This window comes from Anabrus simplex, chromosome 3 (assembly GCF_040414725.1).
Source record: "Anabrus simplex isolate iqAnaSimp1 chromosome 3, ASM4041472v1, whole genome shotgun sequence".
In the NCBI taxonomy this organism is placed as follows: Eukaryota; Metazoa; Arthropoda; class Insecta; order Orthoptera; family Tettigoniidae; genus Anabrus; species Anabrus simplex.
The window spans coordinates 498,809,487-498,826,458 of record NC_090267.1 but is presented as its reverse complement, the minus strand read 5'-3'; the positions used below and the strand labels follow the sequence as shown (position 1 = coordinate 498,826,458).

Sequence of the window (16,972 nt, the reverse complement as noted above, 5' to 3'; positions counted from 1 at the left end):
ATTATACATCATTTTATTTCACCTTGTACCTTCGTGCAGGGAAAGATAGCACGAAACGATCCATTAAGCATATCATGCAGACAAATGCGAGTTCCGAAATGCGATCTTGGCGTGTGATTGGCTTGTCCTCTATGACGTGCGCTCCCACCGCTAACCGGGGCCCGTTGTCCGGAGCAACAGGCTGATCATAACGCTGACCTGCGCGAGTAATAATCGTCAGTCTGAACTTCACTCGCTAAGCGCCAAATACGTCCAGTCTGAGCGGTGGATAGTTTTCAACGACAGCGGCATCAGGTAAATACAATTCTACTTCAGCGTTTAGCAACCAATTTTATTTCGGGGAATTTAAAAAATATTGAACTGAAGCTTGACGAAGCCTGCTTGGCACATTATTTTAATGTATTACAAATGTAAAGCAGTGTTGTACAGTGGACGAGACAAACAGCTTCTATTTAATACTCATCACAGCAATTAAATATTACAATTTATTCACAGAAACAATATTTCTTATACTCATGCGGAATAATTTCCTATAAATAAATACGTACATTTATATTAAAACAGTTTAGATTGATACTTTGATGGCTCGTATTATTAGACACGAAAATCTTTTAGATTTCTGCCGTGTCAAATGCATTAACTATGGGAATTCTTTATGTCTCGCGCAGACTTTGGTCTCGGGAGATAAACTCGTCCGACCTGGAATACGAGGCTTCTTTTGTCCAGCACAAACACATGGCTATATTAATATTGTCTCTGCACAAATTTATTGCATATTTTCTCGCGGCTATAAAGGCAAAGAATTCTTTACATTTATAATTGTGGTGACAGTGAGAATTCATTTTATTTTTCAGCGCATTTTACAGGAAAACACTTGTTATATCATCACCAAAGACATAGACTGAGTTATGGTTATTCTTAAAATATTTAATGCATTTTCGTGGAATTCCTAATGTGACGACTCGGAATCACTGATCTAAGGAGGATGTGAAATATGCTCAGAGAAAAGGAGGATGCAGGTCAAGTTTGTAATTGATTACTTTGAACAATAGAACAGCCCACCCCTGTGAAATCGTGGTTAGCGTGATTAGCTGCCACCCCCGAAGGCCCGGGTTAGATTCTCGGCTCTCCTACAAAATTTGAAGAGTGGTATGAGGGCTGGAACGGGGTCCACTCAGCCTCAGGAGGTCAACTGTGTAGAGGTGGGTTCGATTCCCACCTCAGCCATCCTCGAAGTGGTTTTCCGTGGTTTCCCACTTCTCCTGCATGCAAATGCCGGGATGGTACCTAACTTAATGCCACGCCCCTATTCCTTGTATATCCCTTCTAATCTTCCCATCCCCCCAAAAGGCCCCTGTTCAACATAGTTGGTGATGCCACCTGGGCGAGGTACTGGTTCTCCTGCCGAAAGGAGGTCTCACGCGGTAGAGGTGGGATCCCTCGCTGACTCCGAGGGAAATAACCGACGCTGGAGGGTCATCGGATTAAGAAGGGAAGGAGAGAAAGAACAAAAGAGCAAAAAAGCTTTGTGCTGAAAAGTTTATTGTCATTTCAATTAAGAAGTCTTGGATGTTATGATCAATATACTGACATACTGTGTGTCTGTACCGAGGTGTGAAGTAGCGATTAACTCAGAATAAAAATATAGATGTGGCCGTGATCTATATAGAAACCATCCCGGAATCCTCCTGGTTTCGAAAGAGAAAACCACTGGAAACCCCATTAATTTGTTTGACTTAGAGTAGGACTGAACGTACTTCGATTACAAATTGATGTTACGAGAGGATGAGTGAATTCCGTTCCAGTCCTTAAAAGCCCGTCTTAAATTTGACACTAATAAAGGAACGAAAATCCAGACAGTAAACTACAGTAAATTAAATATATAAAAATGGGTAAAATTTAAATCCATTGACAGTGTAAATCATGCGTCAATTGGAAGGGAAGTGCGCAGAAAAAGTGCGGTTATAATAATAATAATAATAATAATAATAATAATAATAATAATAATAATAATAATAATAATAATAATAATAATAATCAGCACAGGAGAATACATTGGCTGGAGGACCGGGCGAGTTGGCCGTGCGCGTAGAGGCGCGCGGCTGTGTGCTTGCATCCGGGAGATAGTAGGTTCGAATCTCACTATCGGCAGGCCTGAAGATGGTTTTCCGTGGTTTCCCATTTTCACACCAGGCAAATGCTGGGACTGTACCTTAATTAAGGCCACGGTCGCTTCCTTCCAACTCCTAGGCCTTTCCCATCGCATCGTCGCCATAAGACCTATCTGTGTCGGTGCGACGTAAAGCCCCTAGCAAAAAAAGAATGGCTGGAGGAAAGAAGTGGGGACCCGAATGAATTGAACATCAGGGAAAAAATAATAAAAGATCGTGAAGTCGTCAGAACGTTAGTAAATAAACACACATTTGTGGTAAAAAACTAGCAATAGGACTGCTACAAAGTGGTCAGAAGAATGGAAGGGGCAACACTAAGTTTTGGAAGAATAGGAAGTCGAAAGTCATCAAGCCAATGAACAAGTTACAACGCGTTCTATGAATGGGCATAAGAAATAATAATAATAATAATAATAATAATAATAATAATAATAATAATAATAATAATAATAATAATAATAAAAGGCATGGTTCAGGTCTCTCGATTCGACACCCCCACGTCTGTGAGAATGGATCCCTACCTATGACGAATTCTAAAGTTGAAAACGGCACAAAAACCCAGGCATTGGAAATAACCAGTGAAGCTTAAAATCTCCGACCTGGTCTGATTTCGAATCCCCGTCGTTGGGAATAGTAATTAATATTCTGCACCCACACCTCTATTTTTATGATTGACAGTCTAGTTCATTTTTTGTGCTAATAACCTTAGGAAACTATATTTACCTGCCATGAAATCTGAGTTTTAATCTATCGAATCAGGTTTTTATTTGTGTATACGAGTTATTGTTTTCAAGTAGCAAAATTACGTTTACTGGTGTTTCCGTAAAATTCAGGATCGTAGTGTTGTTACGCATAGTACGTGTGCTGATTCTTATAAAACAAAAGCTTCATTGTAAGTACTTAACGCCTCTTAAGTTGCTTACAGCCTTGAGAAATACCGATGCGTCAGAATTCTGTGTAGAAGAGGCTTAACTAACGTGCTTGAAAACTTACTAGCAATCATAACTCCCACTTTACCCTTATATGCGGAGAAGCTGTATAAGGATTCGCGCCCACAACCTTCAGTGCAAGGGGCGGACACATAACGAAGTGCGCCACACAGCCATTCACTCTCTCAAGCGAAATACTGATGTTGGACTGATAATTTAGGAAGCAGTTTGGAAAAGAAACGCGGGTAGTTATTACCGCTCACTGTTCTATATAACTGCAGACATCTCAACATTCGTTTGGAATACCAGAGTCGAATGAGGTACAGTTTACGTATTTGAACCAGACTTTCTTTCTCTGTACTATAGTTCGCTCGAGTATTATTTAATAATGAAGGGATACATTACTCTTATTGTTCTAAACTACAAATTACATTTCACTGATTTATAAGATAATCGCAAGTAGAACTACTACGCCATTTAAACCTTTAGGGGAGATTTTTATTACCTGGGTTCAAATTTTGACTTATAACCACAAGACTTTCACTGAAATCAAATTTCCCTCTTCAAGGTTCGGGTGGCAAGGCGTCTCTCGCCATTGCGCCTGCAAATACCTCCACGCGACAATGTTGTTGGACGAATACTGACCCGCAGCACATTTACCATTCTGTACAATACTGAGTCAGATAAGCAGACCCGGCCAACAGCTGGAAACTGCAGATGATGATGATGGTGATGACTGAGTCAGATGACAGAGCCTTACCCGCCAGAGTTCTAAGATGAAATAATTCACATATTGATTTTTCAAGGTGAAACGGTGGTATGTCAAACAGAAGCTTAGTTTGCAGAACTGGAAACACACTATAAGACTAGTTCCTCCCAGTAGCGGTGTGGGGCAATAATTACCAGACAATAAAAGTACTCGGGTTTATGGGATATAGCAGGTGGGGGTGGGGGTGAGGGAGGCGTATATACATCAAAAAGGAAAAAAGAAAGCTACTAAATGGTAAGTTTTTATGACCTCCGAGAGAATTTCTACAGAAAGGTAAAGGTTGACAGTTTACCGACTTAATTACAGTTTTTGAGATTTTGATTCAATACTATAAAATAAAACTTTCACCAAAGGAACAATGTTACACGTGTATTAAAATTAAATATAAGCACGTCGATGTTACCACGAACCTACTACGCTGGCGTAGCAGGGGGATAGGTGATACTCCCACGTGGCGCGTCCCTGGTGGCGGATAGGGGGGGGGTCCTAACGGGCTTGCCGGCGGACTTGAGGGAAATAAAATACCTATCACGGACCAAACACACTACCCCCTGCGGGTGGGGGACGCACTTGTAGAACACACCCGCGATATCCCCTGCCTGTCGTAAGAGGTGACTAAAAGGGGCGACCAAGGGATGATTGAATTAGAACCATAAAACTACTTTTGATTCGTACCATCATGCGGGAAACACTATGGGTTGCCTGTACTTGCGAGTAGTACCACTAAAGTAGGTACGAAACAGGTTTGTGATTCGTAGCAGTTAAGAGGCTGGCCTGGGGGTTTCCAGTACCCGTGCGTCGTAGCCATGTGAGCAACACCGCGGGTCTGGGTGTAGCCTGTGAGTTGTACCACTATATGAGCGGCACCGTGGCTCAGCGTTGCCTGTGGTTAGTACCCACTATGTGAGGAACACACGGGAATACCGGCGCCCGTGATTAGTACACCTAGGTGAGGAGCCTCATCGGTTTGCGTTGGTTGTGAGTGGCGCCATTGTGTGAGAAACACCATAGGTCTGCGTTCCCTGTACGAAGTACAATCCTTGTGAATAGTACCATCTTGTGTGGAACACCGTGAGTCTTCACTACTTTTGATTAGTACCCCAACATGACAAATACCATGGTTCTACTTTACTCGCGACATGTATCATTCTGTGGGGCCTTAGACATGGATTTTGCACCCCTTTAGACATCAAGCATCCTTGTGCTATATAAGTGGTCCCTTGGTCAGTAATACTATTATTTACGATATTTTTTGAGTCTGATCCACTGTTTTTTGTTTTTTGTTGGGTTCATATCCATCCATTCATTCTTCATGGCATTTTTTATTTTATTTTGGTCAGTGGATGAATTTGTACTTTTTGTTATTTCATTTCGTACCATTAGGGGCCGATGAGCTCAATGTTAGGCCCCTTTAAACAACAAGCATCATCATCATTATCATCACGGCGATGTTATACAATAAAAAATAGTTAGTCCCTTCGCGTGTAGTCAAAAACTAACAGACACTAAAGAGACTGCCAGACTGATGAATGCGCGCGGCAAACGCGTGAATCATACCTCAATATCCATAACCTTGGCAAAAGATACCTCTTCTGCCCTTCTTCACAACACATGCAAAGTGTCCACTACTTGCTGGGCGATTTACAAATCGGCTAGCCGTGACGATCGACATTTTTTGGCGTATTTCTCCTAAGAATTTTGTTAATAATTAAATAAAATAGAGGAAAGAATTAGCCTATAACAGAACAAGGCTTGTACAAATTGCTTGTTTTAATGTCGGCTAAAAGTCTATGAAAATGTAATATTTTCTCCACAAAGTGGGCGGGGACGACGACTGTCCCCATTGCCCCGCCTAATCGTCACTTCTGCTTCCTCACTAACTGCAGAAAATGTGGAGTGAGTTACACGCTCCGAGTTATTTTTTAAAGAGTAGTTGATCAAATCCCTTATTCAGTGTTCATTTTATATGATCGAACAGCGACCTTTTGCTTATCGTCCGGTAGCCGTTGTTCCAATTTCATCTCATTTCCGTTACATTTCAATCTATGGAAGGCAAAGCCTGTACTGTCCATAAAGTCGACAGTACTAGCTGCCAGGCTGAGTGGCTGAACCCAAGTTGGAGGTTTCAATCCCGGCTCAGGCTGATAATATTTGAAGGTGCTCTGATATGCCATTCTTGTGTCGCATCTGAAAGCTCTTTAGGGACAAAGTTCTGGTACCTCAGCGTCTCTAAAGGGACTAAAAGTAATTAATTGTATGTAAAACCAATTGAAAGGTTGATTTTATAAAATCCAGGCAAGTCCAAAGGATTGCGTACTCCTGCAAGTACTCCTCGACTAGCGCTACCTCGCATGTTCGAGTAGCAGACAGGTCCTGAGACATGCGTGGCTGGCACAAATCTTGTGTCGTTCCACCAAGATTAGGACTAGGGAACCCTCCTACACTGCAATCTGCTTGCTAAACCTTACAGAGTATTTTTAAAACGTCATTAGCATTGTAAATTGTTGGTATAGAAACTGACATCCATTCTCAATATCCAGGCAAAGAGAAACAAATTAAGATTGATGGTAGTTTCGATGGTTGTGGTGATCATTTAGAGGAGCAATTGCCTTTAGGCTACATCTCACCAAGACAAGGAGGTCTTACGGTGACGACGGGAGAAACATGGCTAGGAGCGTGAAGGAAGCGGCCGTGGCCTTAATTAAGGTACATCACCACCGTTTGCCTGGTGTGAAAATGGGAAACCACCGAAAACCATAATCAGGGCTCACGACAGTGGAGTTCGAACCCACTATCTCTAGAATGCAAGCTCACAGATGCGCGCCCCTACCGCACGGTCAACTTCATACGAATAGACATTAGTCATTTGCAATATATTTTCATGATTAGCGTTTTGAGGAATAGGCCCTATTTTAGCGTAGATCTTCTACAAAACTGGACAAGTCCAAACGGTTTATATTTATTTTATTGAATTATTCTATCTTACATCAGATCTTCGTGCTACATATGAACACAGATACGTGATTTAGAATAAAATCATAAATTTGTACACATTTTCATGCTACAGACAACAATCTGTACTCTTTTGAGTCGTTCCTGAATATTTACAATTTTGCCCTGTCTGGTTTTTGGAATGAACCCTTCAATTATATTGTTAGTAACTTTTTCCTATTCTCAACGTTTTCTTTCAGAGAGTAACCTAGTGCTCGTTTCTATTGTTGGCTGACTGAACCACATATACAGCTGGTTGTCGAGAATTTGAGGTCTCGTCAACGATGTCGAAGCAGGGACTTAAACTCTTACCCTCCTGACGGAATTGTTCGTTCTTGTTTCCGTTCTGTTGTTGAGGCAGCATGTGAATTACAGGCCTCTTGACACGATATAATGTTACTTTAAACTTTAAGATAGGTGACTTAGTGGGATCAGCGTATGGTTGGGAGTTAGTGTTCTGTGGGGTAGAAATATCGTGACCAACAACCTTCCAAATTATTGTGTGTGTGTCAGACGTTTGTCTGGAAACCTGTGTTATGACGGTGTCTACACCACGGTGTATATTTCTTATTGATTACTGGTAGGTGTTGGAAGGAAGCATATGCCATATCTAAAGCCGTCTCAAGTTAAAGCGCAGCCGAAAGAAAGAAAAACTTCACATTCGCACGTTTTCTCTGCTGGACAGAAAAAACCATAAGACTTAATAAGAGCGGCGAGTACAGATTCCTTGCTTTGTTTTCCGCTTGGTAGCCTCCTACGACTCCACCCACAGGGGAGGTAAGGAGTTCCGTTATATCGAAAGTAAAATGAGTGTATGGTATGAATTGCGAGGAAATGAAAGACATTCTAGTCCTCGTAAATATAACACTAATCTAATTACGAAGCATGTTTTTAAAGTAAGTACTGTTTCTAAATGCGGCCGCTGCAGCGCTTCGATCGTCGTTCAGAGCATGCGCGCTCAGTACGTTCATCTGTATGCTAGCCACAAACGCCACTACGGAAGAATTTGCCCGTATTTACGTTTGTTTGTGCGTATTGAAAATGCCTCTCACAATTAACAGTCACGCCGAGTGTGAAGTACGCACTGTTATTTGATTTTTAAATGGAAAAGGCGTAAAAGCTGTTGAAATTCATAGGCAGATTAGTGAAGTGTATGAAAAACGCACTATAAGCAAAGGAGTGGTAAGAAAATGGGTTAGAGCATTTAAAGAAGGCCGTGCTAATGTCCACGACGGGAAGCGTAGTGGGCGACTGACTGTCAGTACTGAAGGCTTGCTGCAAAATATTGATGCAAAGGTTCGAGAAAACAGATGCTTTAAGATTTAGTTGCCCGGAATTTCAAGGAAAGTTCTTTATAAAATTGTGTCAGGATGCTTAGATTATCGGAAGTTGTGCTCACGAAATCCAAAACCAACGGCTTGTCATGCTCACAAGGGGATTCTTTTGGTTTATGAGAGTATGCGATCTCGCACGGCTAATCGAACCCGAGACCTCATCGCTTAAAGTGGTTCGGAACAATTTTATTATCCTCCGTATAGTCGCGACCTAGTGTCTAGTGACTACCACTTCTTCCTGCGTCTGAAAAAGCATTTAGGGAGTCAACGCCACGACGACGATGATGATGATCTAAGAACTACCACGCGGCAGTAGCTGGCAGATTTCTATGAGGTTAGAATTCAGAAGCTGGCTTCATAACATGACAAGTACCTTAATATGTCTGAAATTTACGTTTAGAAGTAGTTTAAGGCACAGCCTTACAAGTAAAAAACAAGAATTGTTTAAAAAATTGAATTACTATTTTTCTATATCAAAACGGTACTTACTTTAAAAACACGCCTCGTATTGCACAGTCCTGTGGTGTCTCTTATTCCAAGACCCTAGGTTCGTTTCCAAGCAGTTCAAGAATTTTAATTCCGTGCTGAGGAGCAGAACGCGGTTTACTCTCAAGCTCTTAGTTACAGAAGAAAGCGCACAGTGGGAAGATGTCGCTACTGACTGAGTGTTCAGTGGTTGTCATGGTTACGATGGTGCCGGGAAATTGATGAGATAATTCCAGATAAGCCAATAACACACTTCTGTTGTCTTTGTGCTCCTGAGTGGACTCCATTCCCGCCCATCAAAACTGATCTTTAGAGCCGGGAATCGAAACCAGGTGAATCTGACGAGAAGCGAAGGTTAAGATGCAGCAGACCAATATACTTGTATGTAGTAATGTACCCGCGGGGTGACGGGAGATCAGGATTTAGAAGGCACCTGCCGTGGCCTTAATTAATGTATAAAAACAGAATTTGCCTCCTGTGAAAATGTGAAAGCACGGAAAACTCTCTTAAGGGCTGTCGACAGTGGATATCGAACCCACCATCTCTCGAATGCAGGCTCACAGATAGGTGACCCGAACCGCGCAGCTAGATCGCCCGGTATACAGTGTCTGACTCAAAGGCAGGAGGTAGCACTTGTAACAATAATATCTGGTCCCTGAATTAGAATAGGCACCTCACAAATAAGTTGCTATCGAAATATTTTCCGAGAGTGAACGTGGAAAGACCTATGTTAAATTCCTACTGTAAATCCGAGGTTTCAAATTGCAGATCTTGGAATTTCTATTAAGAGGGTGCAGTTACGAGCGCGCAGCTGCGAGCTTGCACCTGGGCTCGAATCCCACTGTCGGCAGCCCTGAAGGTGGCTTTCCGCGGTTTCCCAATTTCACACCAGGCAAATGCTGGGACCGCACCTTAATTAAGCCCTCGGCCACTTCCTTCCCACTCCTAGGCCTTTCTATCTCATCGTCGTCATAAGACCTATCTGTGTCGGTGCGACGTAAAACAAATGTAAACAAAATCTATGAAGAGGCTATCTTAAGGGAAGTCGAAATCTTAAACATAGAACACTTCAAAATATTTAGATTTCCATCGTATCCGTCGTCTTGCAAAACAAAAAAGTAAATAAGCAACTTGTTCATTACACTGACAGCACGAGTGATTGATGGTCATGAGATAAATCAACTTCAGAAAGTAACTAAGCCTCTGGCATCTCTTCTGAAGTGCTATCACAACACAAACAGTGCAAGCGTGAGAGTTCGGCCCGACAAGATGAGGTTCATTGAGTAGAGACATAGGATAGGAGTGTAGCGGTTTATCTTGCCGACCGCATGGTTGTATCCGAATGTAAAACCTCACTCTCTTCCAAATGTTCTCATTAAAAAAAATTCTATCATAAAATAACTAAATGAAAGTCAAAAGCTCGTGTTTGATATATTCAAGCACTAAATATGCTGCATTTAAATAATAATAAATAGCATTCTGAGAAAATATCAGATAATATTAAAAATGCAACTCGAATTTTATGGCCAAATTCAACGAATGGGCGATGAAAGACTTACTAGAAAGATATTTAATTATGTCTCCACATTAAAAGTCAAGAATAATTGGATAATCGAAATTGAAAAATACCTTCAAGAAATCAGCAGAACAGGTGGAATTATATGGGACGGGCCCAGCTTTAGAATGCTGGTGAACACGCATCATTTTTCTGAAAAACCCAAAGTAAAAACCACCTGTGCACGGACGGAAAAAATGTACACAGGAGAGGAGGAAGAGATTCAGTGACGAGAGAAAAGCAAATTCACCTGCTAAATAAGTTCAATCGTGCATTTTAGTTGGGCAGAACGATGTGAAAAAAATGAAATAAAATTGAAGAACAATTGCATAATTGAAAGTGAAGGAGGAACCCTCCTGGAATTCGGCATCACAGGCGAAACAGTGCTCGACGTACCTACATTCAGAACTTCTCCGACACGGATAGATCTTATGGTGACGATGGGATAGGAATCGGAGTGGAAAGGAAGCGGCTGTGCCTCGTGCGAAAATGGAAGACCAGCATCTTCAATGCTGCGGATAGTAGGGTTCGAAGCCACTATCGCCCAAATGCAAGCTCACAGCTGCGCGCCCCTAATCGCACGGCCATCTCACTCTAACTCTAGGCGACAATCACCAAAATGCGGAGAAACCCAATAAATTAGAACCAATGAATCCTGGGTAGAAGAACACCAGAACAATTTCAGAGAAAGATGGAGCGCTTTTGGATAAACGGGAAAGCAAATATATTATTAAATAGAATGCAAATTCGTGCCTTCTTGGTGGTGCAGTTCTTTTCACGCACACCCAAAACGGACGTGAGCTGCATGTACCTAGCCCTCCTGCCGGCAGTCCATTGCTACACTGCGAAGGTTAAATAACCTCATTCGTACTCATTTGGCAGGGAGGTGTAAACAATGAGAGAAGAGTAAAGCCGTAGAACAACTTATACAGTCGACGCTCGATATCTCGAACCTCCATTACGCGAATATTCAGTATCCGGAAGTAACTTACATTTCCCGGCCATTTTTCCTATTCTTTACGTGTGTTTATTTATCTATTAATCGAAATTTGTTGCATGAATTTCTCGATTTCTCGAAGCAAACATTTCTTCGCTTGAAGCAAAAGAAACTCTGTAACTCGACTGTCGTGCAACATTAATACGGCATTTGTGGCTTGTGCGGAACAGTTAACAAGTAAAGAAAGGTTTGCAGTGATTCTGGGAGCTAATATGACAGGAACCGAAAAAATTAAACTTCTAATGAACGAAAAATCGGCGAAGCCTCGCTGTTTCTCGGTTGTGAATTAGTTACCGGTCATGTACGAAAGCAATTCCGAAACTCGCGGATGGCAAGCTTCGTGGTACTGACCAGAAGTTTAAACGTGAAGGTAGACAGTAAGGAACAGAAGAGATTAACGAATTTTTTCAAAGTACTGTATCCTATCTTCTAAAAAGTTACTGTTGTTGTTGTTTGAGTCATCGGTCCATAGAGTGGCTTGATGCAGCCCTCCATGCCACCCTATCATGTGCTAAACTTTTCATTTCTACGTAACTATTGCATCCTGCATCTGCTCTAATCTGCCTGTCATATTCCTACCTTGGTCTACCCCTACCGTTCTTACCACCTACACTTAGTTCAAAAACCAACTGAACAAGTCCTGGGTGTCTTAAGATGTGTCCTATCATTCCATCTCTTTTTCTCGTCAAATTTAGCCAAATCGATCTCCTCTCGCCAATTCGATTCAGTATCTCTTCATTCGTGATCCGATCTATCCATCTAACCTTCAGCATTCTTCTGTAACACCACATTTCTAAAGCTTCTATTCTCTTTCTTTCTGAGCTAGTTATCGTCCATGTTTCACTTCCATACAATGCCACGCTCCACACGAAAGTCTTCAAAAACATCTTTCTAATTCCGATATCAATGTTTGAAGTGAGCAAATTTCTTTTCTTAAGAAAGCTCTTCCTTGCTTGTGCTAATCTGCATTTTATGTCCTCCTTACTTCTACCATCGTTAGTTTTTTTACTACCCAACTAACAATATTCATTTACTTCCTTTAATACTTCATTTCCTAGCTTAATATTTCCTGCATTACCTGCCTTCATTCGACTGCACTCCATTACTTTTGTTTTGGACTTACTTATTTTCATCTTCTACTCCTTACCCAAGACTTCGTCCATGCCATTCAGCAGCTTCTCAAGATCTTCTGCAGTCTCAGATAAAATAACAATATCATCGGCAAATCTCAAGGTTTTGATTTCCTCTCCTTGGATTGTGATTCCCTTTCCAAATTTCTCTTTGATTTCCTTCACTGTCTGTTCTATGCAAACACTGAAAAGGAGGGGAGGGGGACAAACTGCAGCCTTGCCTCACTCCTTTCTGGATTGCTGCTTCTTTTTGAATGCCCTCGATTCTTATCACTGCAGACTGATTTTTATACAGATTGTAGTAATTCTTCGTTCTCGCAATCACCTTCAGAATTTTAAATAGCTTGGTCCGATCAACATTATCGAATGCCATTTCTAGATCTACGATTGCCATGTACGTGGGCTTGTCCTTCTTGATTCGATCCTCTAAGATCATACGTAAAGTCAGGATTCCTTCACGTGTTCCTACATTTCTTCTGAAGCCAAATTGAACTTCTCCCAACTCAGCCTCAACATGTCTTTCCATTCTGTAAATAATACAGGTTAAAATTTTGCAGGCATGAGATACTAAACGAATGGTGCGGTAGTTTTCACGCCTGTCAGCACCGGCTTTCTTGGGAATAGGTATAACAACATTCTGATGCAAATCGGATGGGACTTCTTCTGTCTCATACATCTTACACACTAAATGGAATAACCTTGCCATGCTGGTTTCCCCTAAGGCGGTCAGTAATTCGGAGGCAATGTCATCAATTTCAGGTGCTTTGTTCCTATTTAGGTCACTCATAGCTCTGTCAAACTCTGACCTAAAAATTGGGTCTCCTATTTCGTCAGCATCAACAGCCTCTTCATGTTCCAGAACCAAATTATCTACATCTGCACCTTGATACAACTGTTGGATATGTTCCTGCCACCTTTCTGTTTGTCTTCTTGCCCTAGAAGTGGCCTTTCATCTGAGCTCTTAATATTCATACACCTAGATTTCCTTTCTCCAAGGATTTCCTTGATTTTCCTGTATGCAGAATCTACCTTTCCTAGAACCGTACAACCTTCTACATCCTTGCACTTCTCCTTCGGCCATTATTCCTTAGCTACCTTGCACTTTCTATCCACTTGATTCTTAAATCGCCTGTATTCTTTTATGCCCTCTTCATTTCTGGCATTCTTGTATTTTCGTCGTTCATCAATTAGGTCTAGTATCTCCTGAGTTATCCACTGATCCTTAGTTGATCTTTTCTTTCTTCCTAACATTTCTTCAGTACCACTACTGACTTCATTTTTAATGACTCTCCACTCTTCCTCTATTGTGTTTCCTTCAGCCTTTTAATTTGGTCCTTGTGCAACATCATCCTTGAAACAATCCCTCACACTCTTTTCTTTCAACTTGTCTAGATACCATATTTTTGCATTCTTTCCTTTCTTTAATTTCTTCAGCTTCAGATGGCATTTCATGACCAACAAGTTGTGGCCAGAGTCCACGTCTGCTCCTGGGAAAGTTTTGCAATCCAACACCTGGTTTCTGAATCTCTGCCTAATCATAAAGAAGTCTATTTGATACTTTCAAGTGTCTCCAGGTCTCGTCCACGTATACAGCCCTCGTTTGAGGTGTTTGAACTAAGTATTGGCAAGGGGTAAATTATGATCAGTGCAGAATTCAACCAGCCGACTTCCCCTTTCGTTCCTTTGTCCCAATACAAATTCTTCTACTGTACTACCTTCTCTTCCTTGGCCTACCACTGCATTCCAGTCTCCCATCACAATTAGATTCTCATCACCTTTTACATATTGTATTAAATCTTCTATCTCTTCAGATATTCTTTCGACTTTCTCCATCATCCGCTGAGCTAGTAGGCATATAGACCTGCACTATTGTGGTGGTGGTGGGCATTGGTTTGATGTCCATCTTGACGACAATAATTCTTTGACTATGCTGGTCGTAGTAGCTTATCCACTGCCCTATTTTCTTATTCATTATTAAACCAACTCCTGCATTTCCCCTGTCTGATTTTGTGTTGATCATTCGGTAGTTGCCTGACCAAACATCCTGTTCTTCCTGCCAACGTACTTCACTTATACCAACTACATCTAACTTTAGCCTATCCATCTCCCTTTTCAGATTCTCTAATCTACCAAAACGATTAAAACTTTTAACATTCCACGCTCCAACTCGCAGGATGTCACTATCCATCTTCCTGATGATCGCCCCCTCTCGTGTAGTCCCCACCCGGACATCCGAATGGGGGACTAGTTTACCTCCGGAATATTTTACCCGGGAGGAAGCCATCATCAGTACATCATTCATACAAAGAGAGGTGCATGTCCTCGGGAGTTAGTTACGGCTGTTTCCCGTTGCTTTCAGCGATGTAGCAGTATCAACACAGCTAAGCCATGTTGAGTATTATTACAAGGCCATATCAGTCAATCATCTAGACTGGCGCCCTTGCAACTTCCGAAAGGCTGCTAACCCCCTTTCGAGGGTTAATTAAAGTGATGCCGTAAAATAGAGTTTGTATGATTTTAAATACTGTTAAAAATAACGTATTCACTATAAGCCCGTAGATACGTATGATCCAAGTATGTGCTATACGAGGCACATGCTCAGAAATGGTATTCTCTATATTTCGAAATTTCGATAACTCGAAATAAAGTTTAGCTCCCAAGGGGGGTTCGAGATATCAAAGTTCCACTGTAACTTGAGGCTTTGAATGATCATTTTGCACGGCCAGTGGTGTTAATTGTGATTGTATTGTTGTACTTATTTAAGAGGAAGTACAGTTGGGTAACCATCCTCTATTAACACTAATCAGATAGGTCCGTTACTTTGAAAAATGTAGGTATCGGCCAAAGAAAGGAAGGGGCCACGAAGGGCGTGAAAAGGGAAGACTCCCTAGGGATTGTAAACCTAATCCCGTCGGTGTCGGCAAAGAGCAAGGCTCAGCTAGAAGAGACGTGGTCGCCCAATCCGCGCTTCCGTGTTGAGAGGCCCTTTCAGTCACCTAATACGACAAGGAGAGAACACCGTTGGTGTATTCTACACCCCGCACACTGGGTGAAATTGTTTAATATTCGCCACGTTCAAATTAATGGATTTTATTATTATTAACAGTATTTTTTATTATTTGTATTTGTAACTATATATAGATATATATTTTATGGTTGTTAATTAAAAAGACCACAATTTATTTTTAGGCCACTGGCTCCTCTTAACTCCTCTTTTTACACACCGCCTGTGTAGCAGTTGACCAAATCGGGTTTCGTAGTCAATTAGAGCATGAACGAGATAAATGAGCCCTAATAAATCCTAGTTACTGCATGTATGTTTAATGTCGTTCCAGATAGTATCTACATTGGTGCTATGTGCTCGGCAATCAGAAATAATCGAATAATTTCTCTCGCGCAAGAGTTTGGATAACATGACATGCTAGATATATTTCTCTTTACTAGAAGGTGGAGGTTTGATGTGAAAATGCAGCGCATGAAGGACAATGAATTGTTTATATGTAGAGCCCGGAAGTTTAGGCATAACAGATTAGAACGCCAACTAATTTGGCTAGCCCGCTCTTTTGTAATGCAGCGAGGGTAAGATAACTTCTAGGTGTTCTAATAGGCAGAACTCCTAATGTTTATGCAAATTTCATGACAGAACTGGATGCAGGATAGCGTTTACTTGTTACGCGCCTCATTAAGTTTGCATCTCCTTCAGAACAAATAAAAATGGGGATATAAACTAAACCTCTTAACTCGCCAATTTTCACCCCGGGTGAACTAGAGGAAGTAAGCTAATGTATTTTCAGATGGGAATATTGGCACTCGTTCTACTTGGTTCCATTTCGATTGTTTAATTTCGAACGAGGACAAGAGTTAATAATAATAATAATAATAATAATAATAATAATAATAATAATAATAATAATAATAATAATAATAATAATAATAATAATAATAATAATAATAATAATACTTTGGAAGAGAGGAAAACCTTTCACATGGACTAGCCGACATAAACTGCAAATGCCACCGACCTCAGCTGGAATCGAAATTACTCTCTTAAGAACAGAAGGGCAACAATTCACTGAGATCGGCGTTACTCACAAGTATTCAACTTTCATCTTGACACAATTTCTCCCTGACCTAGAAGAAGAATTTTACGTTCTGTAACGTTATTGAGTAGTATGTTATTTTTCCCTCCCACTCATCTTGAGGCAATCAATATGCGGTCCACATTTGTTTTAGTAGCGGCCGGTGATTAGTGGGTTTCTCATTAGGACTGACCTATTGCTTACATTCTATTTCTCCTGTTACCCGTCAAGATGGCGGTAAGATAACTTGTACCGCTGGTCTTAACGTTGATCATGATTTGGTGTGAATTCATTTAGTTTGTAATTCTTCACACATATATATCCATAGCCATACTTAAATAATGGATTATCATATTTGTTTGCGAAATCAAACACGACGAATCCTTCACTTTCGGTCAACAGTACGAAAGAAGGAGGAGAGTTGATAACTGCTAGGGCCTGTCTGCCATAACACAGGCATTGCCACGGTAAGAGATATGAACGCTTGAAGGTGGCATATAGTAGCCCACAAAAAATCAACGACACCGAGAT

The 16,972-nt window shown here is 41.2% G+C and overlaps 1 protein-coding gene across 1 annotated transcript in view; it reads left to right on the top strand.

Moving 5' to 3' along the window:
* Positions 1–215: 215 nt before the first annotated feature.
* The window catches only part of LOC136866572 (glutamate receptor ionotropic, delta-1), a 295,948-nt gene continuing 279,191 nt past the window's right edge, over positions 216–16,972 (top strand). The window contains exon 1 of the mRNA XM_067143663.2: positions 216–294. The gene's annotated coding sequence lies outside the window, so the exon portion shown is untranslated. The remainder of the gene's footprint in view (positions 295–16,972) is intronic.